Below are 6,088 nucleotides of genomic sequence, written 5' to 3'. Positions count from 1 at the left end.
TTTTGTCAGCCTGGCATCCAGAAGTTAAGGATACTGCAACGAATTAGTATTACTAATGTTTTATATAAGCGATCCTATTACACTACACTTTGTTACTGTTACTGGACTAGCACTTTTTTTTTTTTTTTTGAGACAGAGTCTTGCTCTGTCACCCAGGTTGGAGTGCAATGGCTTCAGGCGATTCTCCTGCCTTAGCCTCCCAAGTAGCTGGGATTACAGGTGGCCGCCACCATGCCCGGCTAATTTTTTTTTTTTTTTTTTTTTTTTTGTATTTTTAGTAGAGATGGGGTTTCACCATGTTGGTCAGGCTTGTCTGGAACTCCGCACCTCAGATAATCCACCCACTTCAGCCTCCCAAAGTGCTGGGATTATAGGCCACTGTGCCCTGCAATTTTGTTTTATACCTAATTCTGCACTCTTCTTCCCACAAAACAGTGAGATCCTTCATCTTTGTATTTCCATTAGTTCAGAGTATAATGCATAGTAGGCATAGCAAATATGGGTGTTTAAATCTCTTGTAGAATTTGGGGGATGTGCTTTTATGTAACATTATGGATACAAAATTATGCTTCAAAGTGAGTACTACATTTAGAATACAAAAAGAGCCACAACTTACCACAGCTGTGGAAATTCAGGTCCTTTCCTTCTGTGAACTCTTTTAGGCAATTTACCATAAGTGCTACATAGAACCTCTTCCTGTTTGTGACCTGGTTTCTGCTTCCGCCAAATGCCCTGCAGCTCCCAGTGCTCATGGGGGCTGTGCAAGTCAAAGGCCTGGAGCTTAGGCTTCCTTAGTTTCAGAGTCAATTGCTTTTGAGGGCATTCTATAAATGTAGGTTGAATTAAATTGACTTGATCCAAAAGCTAACTTCATTTAAGGATATCTCTAGTGGAATAGAGAAATTTATAAAAGCTGTTAAAATGCATAGATATCCCAGCTTACCTGGATGCAAAAAGATCGTGAGCTATCTAGTAGATTTGCCTTTTTTCACTGATAATTTTTTAAACTTTTCTTTATAATTTTATGAGTATTGTTTTTCAGGCCTCACTACCCACTAATTTAAACTTGATGAAATAAATTAATGTTGTCTCTTCCAATTTTCAACTTACCTTGTGCTTTTCAAACAGGGATGTGTTCAATAAATTCTTTTTAAAAAATTTTTATTTTTCATTTTTGTGGATACATAGTAGATGTATATATTTATGGGGCACATGAGCTATTTTGACACAGGCATGCAATGAGTAATAATCACATCAGGGTAAATGGGTATCCATCATCTCAAGCATTTATCCTTTGTGTTTTAAACAATCCAATTATGCTCTTTTAATATTTTAAAATGTCAATAAATTCTTGATGCTAGTGTTCACTCTCTTGTGAAAAGAAAGCGTTTGTCTTTTTCTTCTTACAGTGCTTTCTCCAGCAGCATGAATACTATTTGTGGTAAACTAGGAGCTAGAAGATTAGTGGCTTTATTAACCTCACTTAGTTAAATAGAGGCAAGAATACCTGGAATCTGATTCTTTTGATTCACAGCGCAGTAACTTTTTTATCCAACTAGACAGCTTCAACAAAACTACTATGACTAAACTGCTTAAGCACATTATTCTAAGTTTGTAGTACAAGTTTTTTTCTTGAACACAATTATTAGAGATAATCTCATTTTTTAATTAAAGTATTATCATAATTACTTTGCTTTGTTATTAATAGTCCTTATTGTGAAAAACATCCTCTTCTTTATGTAGTCATCCCCTGTACCTCCCTTTATTTTAGTTCTGATATACTTGTATTTGCTAAAGATTAATACACTTCTAAATTATGGAAAAGCGTCTTTGTTTTGTGCTACAAGAGAATAGCACAAACTGGGTAATTTATAATTGTCAACCTAGATAACAGAGAGAGACTCTCTAAAATAAAATGATCTTTATTCAGGAATAGGGCATTGCAATAGGAGTATGTGCGCCCTTAATTAACTACATGGGTATTTAAGGAGGTAAGGGAACACAAAGGTTTTTAAAGAAAAAATGAAAAGGATTACATAATTGTTTTGAGATAATTTAGCCATGGCTACAAGGATCAATTACAAAAGTGACACCAGTGATAATACAGAAATGTATTAGCTCATGGGTTCTTGAGGCTGGGAAGTCCAAGACTGAGGGGCTGGCATCTGGTGAGGGCCTTGGGCCTTCTTGCTACATCATCCCATGGCAGAAGGACAAAGAGAAGGTGAGAGAGAGAGAGAGAGAGAGAGACAGAGAGAGAGAGAGAGAGAGGGAAAGAGAGAGAGAGAGAGCACAAGATAGGGCCAAACTCATCCTTTTATAAGGAACCCATTTCCAGGATAACAGCATTAATCCATTCATGAGGGCAGAGGCCTCATAACCTAATCACTTCTCATTAGGCTCCACCTCTCAATATCATGGCATTGGGCATCAAGGTTTCAACATATAAACTTTGAGGGATATATTCAAACCGTAGTATAAAGTGTATTCGTTAAGAACTCAGTCTCTAGCCTGATGAGGTTCAAATAATAGCTCTGCCACTTAGCAGTTGTCTAACCCTGGTCAAACCACTTAGTCACTCTGAGCCTCAGTTTCTTCATCTGTAAAACAGGGACAATTATTGGTAAGTCATAGGGTTGTGGTGAAGTTTAAATGAACTTAAATGAAATTAGAATAATGCCTGATACATAGTAAGAGCTCAATAACTGTTAGCTTTTTAAATTATTATTATTTAGAACAAATCTAGACTCTGTAACATGAACTCTAAAGAACTGTTTTCAGAGATGAGGAAGATCTCTTTGTATCTAGCTTGATACAAGGAGGAACGTGCTCTGTCTTTTAATACAAGCCTTTGACGCTGTAATGCAGTTGTATTCTGCAGGGAACAATAATTAAATACGTTGGGTTACAATATGCCAGCTTACTCATGCCATTAGATATTTGTTCTGCCCTTTTCACTCCTAGATTTGGTGTCCCCAGACATTTGGAGGGATTCCAGAATTCACCTTTCATTTTTGGTTAGTCTGGAATGACCTTCAAGAGAACAAAATGTATCAATAAGAAATCTTAGAGCCAGATCTCTGCAGTCCTATTGTCTGGAGATTCCCAGGATCAAGAAATGGCCCACAAAAAATATTTACCAGAACAAGAAGTGTCCAAACAATTGGTGAACACCAATCAAGATGATCCAGCTGGGGAAGCCTGTCTGGATTGTGATGTAACTAAAAGTTTACACCAAGTTATTATATTTGTTTGCTTTAAAAGATGGTATTAAGAAAGGAAAATTTATGGAATCCACAAATAGAGGTCAGAAAATCATATTTTGGCAGGGTGTCTGTGTTCCTTTCCCCTTGTTGCTGTAAAAATTTGCCTTATTTTACAGTTCTGGAGGTCAGAAGTCCTAAGTGTCATCCTTTTCTTTCACTGGTGTGCCACAGCAAGATGGTGGTACAGTTTTCCAAGAAGAAGAAGTTTGTCGCTGATGGTGTCTTCAAAGCTGAACTGAATGAAGTTCTCATTCAGGAGCTGGCTGAAGATAGCTACTCTGGAGTCGAGGTCTGAGTTACACCAACTAGGACAGAAATCATTACCTTAGTCACCAGAACACAGAATGTTCTTGATGAGAAGGTCTGGCAGATCAGGGAATTGACTGCTGTAGTTCAGAAGAGGTTTGGCTTTTCAGAGGGTAAAGTAGAGCTTTATGCTGAAAAGGTGTCCGCAAGAGATATGTGCCATTGCCCAGGCAGAGTCTCTGTGTTACAAACCCCTAGGAGGGCTTGCTGTGCAGAGGGCCTGCTATGGTGTGCTATGGTTCATCATGGAGAGTGGGATCAAAGGCTTCAAGGTCATTGTGTCTGGGAAACTCTGAGGACAGAGGGCTAAATTCATGAAGTTTGTGCATGGCCTGATGATCCATAGCTGGGACCCTGTTAATACTGTGTTGACACCACTGTGCACCACGTGCTGCTCCAACAGGGTGTGCTGGGCATCAAGGTGAAGATCATGCTGCCCTGGGAACCAGCTGGTAAGATTAGCCCTAGGAAGCCCCTGTCCGACCACATGAGCATCGTGGAACCCAAAGATGAGATACTCTCCACCACCCCCATCTCAGAACAGAAAGGTAAGAAGCCAGAGCCACCTGCCATGTCCCAGCCAGTCCCCACAGCATAACAGGGTCTCCTTAGCAGCTGTGTCTCGAGTCTGGATGTTGTTCTGTAAAGAACTTTAATAAAATCTTGTACAAAGACAGAAAAAAGTCCTAAAGTCATAGATGCATCTCACTATGCTAAAATTAAGGTGTCAGCAGGGCTGTATTCCCCTCTAAAGAATCTAGAGGATAATCTGTATTCTTGCCTTTTCCAGCTTCTAGAGGTTCCCACATTTCTTGGCTCGTGGCCCCCTTCATCTTCAAAGCCAGCCATGGCCAGTTGAGTCTTTCTCATATCGCGTCACCCTAAATTGTACCTCCTTCTTCCACATTTAACGTACCCTTGTGATTACTACCCTGGGCCTACCTGGATAATCTAGGATAATTTTCTTATTTTAAATTCAGCTCACTAGCAACCTAAATTCCATCTGCAACCTTAATTTCTCCCTGCCATGTAACATAACATACTCACAGGTTCTGGGGATTAAGGTGAGGACTTCTTTGGGGACTACTATTTTGACTACTATAGTGTCTTCAGAGTGTTCATCAGCTCTAGCCCACAGACTTAAGTATCTAGGCTCTTCAGCATGTATGTTCTTAAGATACAATGGATGCATCAGATTGTTATAACTTGATAGCACTAACTTCAACCAACTTCTATTGATCTAATTTTATACTTATGAAGCAATCTTTGAATAATAATTTGGTTTCCCACATTAATTTGCCTATGGAAATATAATGCTATGAGCAATAAAAATAAGTATTTAGTCAACTGGCAATTATCTTTATAAATCAATTAATTTGTATTCTTTTTTTTTTTTAAAAAACTCTAATCCCATGACAGATTATATATTAGGTTTTTGCAGGTTTTTTTTTTTTTTTTTTTTTTTTTACAGATGGGGTCTCACTATGTTGCCCAGGCTGGTCTCAAACTCCTAGGTTCAAGTGATCCTCCTGCCTCAGCCTGCAAAAGTGTTGGGATTTACGGGTGTGAGCCACTGCGCCTGGTTGGGTTTTCAATGTATGAGTTTCTATGAGCTTCATCAATGTGTTTACACCCAAGAGGTAGACAAGACTTAGCAATCTGGCAGCTCATGTTTCTGAGTCTGCAAAAATAAAGACCAGATCTGCAAACTCTGGGGAAGTCTATCTGTCTAGTGGTCTTCTGAAATGATTGATTTTGATGTACTTTTCAAACTAAAGCTTAGAATAGATCTCACTTCCTGGCTATAAACTGGATACTCCCCTAACTTCTTTCATTACGTTATTTATCTCTGCAGCATTGGTCAATTCTCTTCCTTGTTTTTATTCATTTTTTTTCACATCTGCATACTATAATTGAACTTTTCTGGTGCAAAGTAACTTCCATAAATTTACAGTTCATTAAAAAAAAAACATGGATTGGTGCTAGAATTGTAACTAGAAAACTGTCCAGAATTGAGGCGTACTTCTTTTTGTGTATTTCCTGTTTTCCTTTTCCAACTGGCCTATACTATGTCCCCATTCTGTTTATTTTCTGTCTGCTTCATAGTCTCTGCATTGTAACTTTAGTTTGTATGCTCTTAGTTTTTCTCTTCATCATGAACTTTCAGCCTTAATTCCATTCTGTCTCATTGTCTCCTTATTTCCTCTGTTTATATAGTTAGGTTTCACAAAAAAAAAAAAAAAAAAAAAAAAAAAAAAGTCTAGGGCCCCATGCAACTAGGGACAGCCCTGATGAGAACAACCGTAATTGGCTTAGGATGGTTGGTGGTCCTCAATCTTGACTGTGCTTTAGACTTACTTGAGGGTGCTTCTAAAACAATCTTTTTCAGACTTGACTTTCAGACCAAATTTCTTCTGTAGAAGAAATACATATACAAACATATTTATATGCCCATGTACTTATTTATATCTAAGGAAGAAGAAATAAGTGGAAGAATATACATCAAGACATTGAAA

At 38.2% G+C, this 6,088-nt stretch overlaps 1 pseudogene; it reads left to right on the top strand.

Annotated features, from left to right (window-relative positions):
• Nucleotides 1–3,441: 3,441 nt before the first annotated feature.
• LOC111538448 lies at nucleotides 3,442–4,170 on the top strand (annotated as a pseudogene).
• The last annotated feature ends 1,918 nt before the right edge of the window (nucleotides 4,171–6,088 follow it).

Source organism: Piliocolobus tephrosceles, chromosome 5 (genome assembly GCF_002776525.5).
Source record: "Piliocolobus tephrosceles isolate RC106 chromosome 5, ASM277652v3, whole genome shotgun sequence".
Taxonomy (NCBI): domain Eukaryota; kingdom Metazoa; phylum Chordata; class Mammalia; order Primates; family Cercopithecidae; genus Piliocolobus; species Piliocolobus tephrosceles.
The sequence above is the reverse complement of the archived record's forward strand: the minus strand, read 5'-3'. Positions and strand labels throughout refer to the sequence as shown.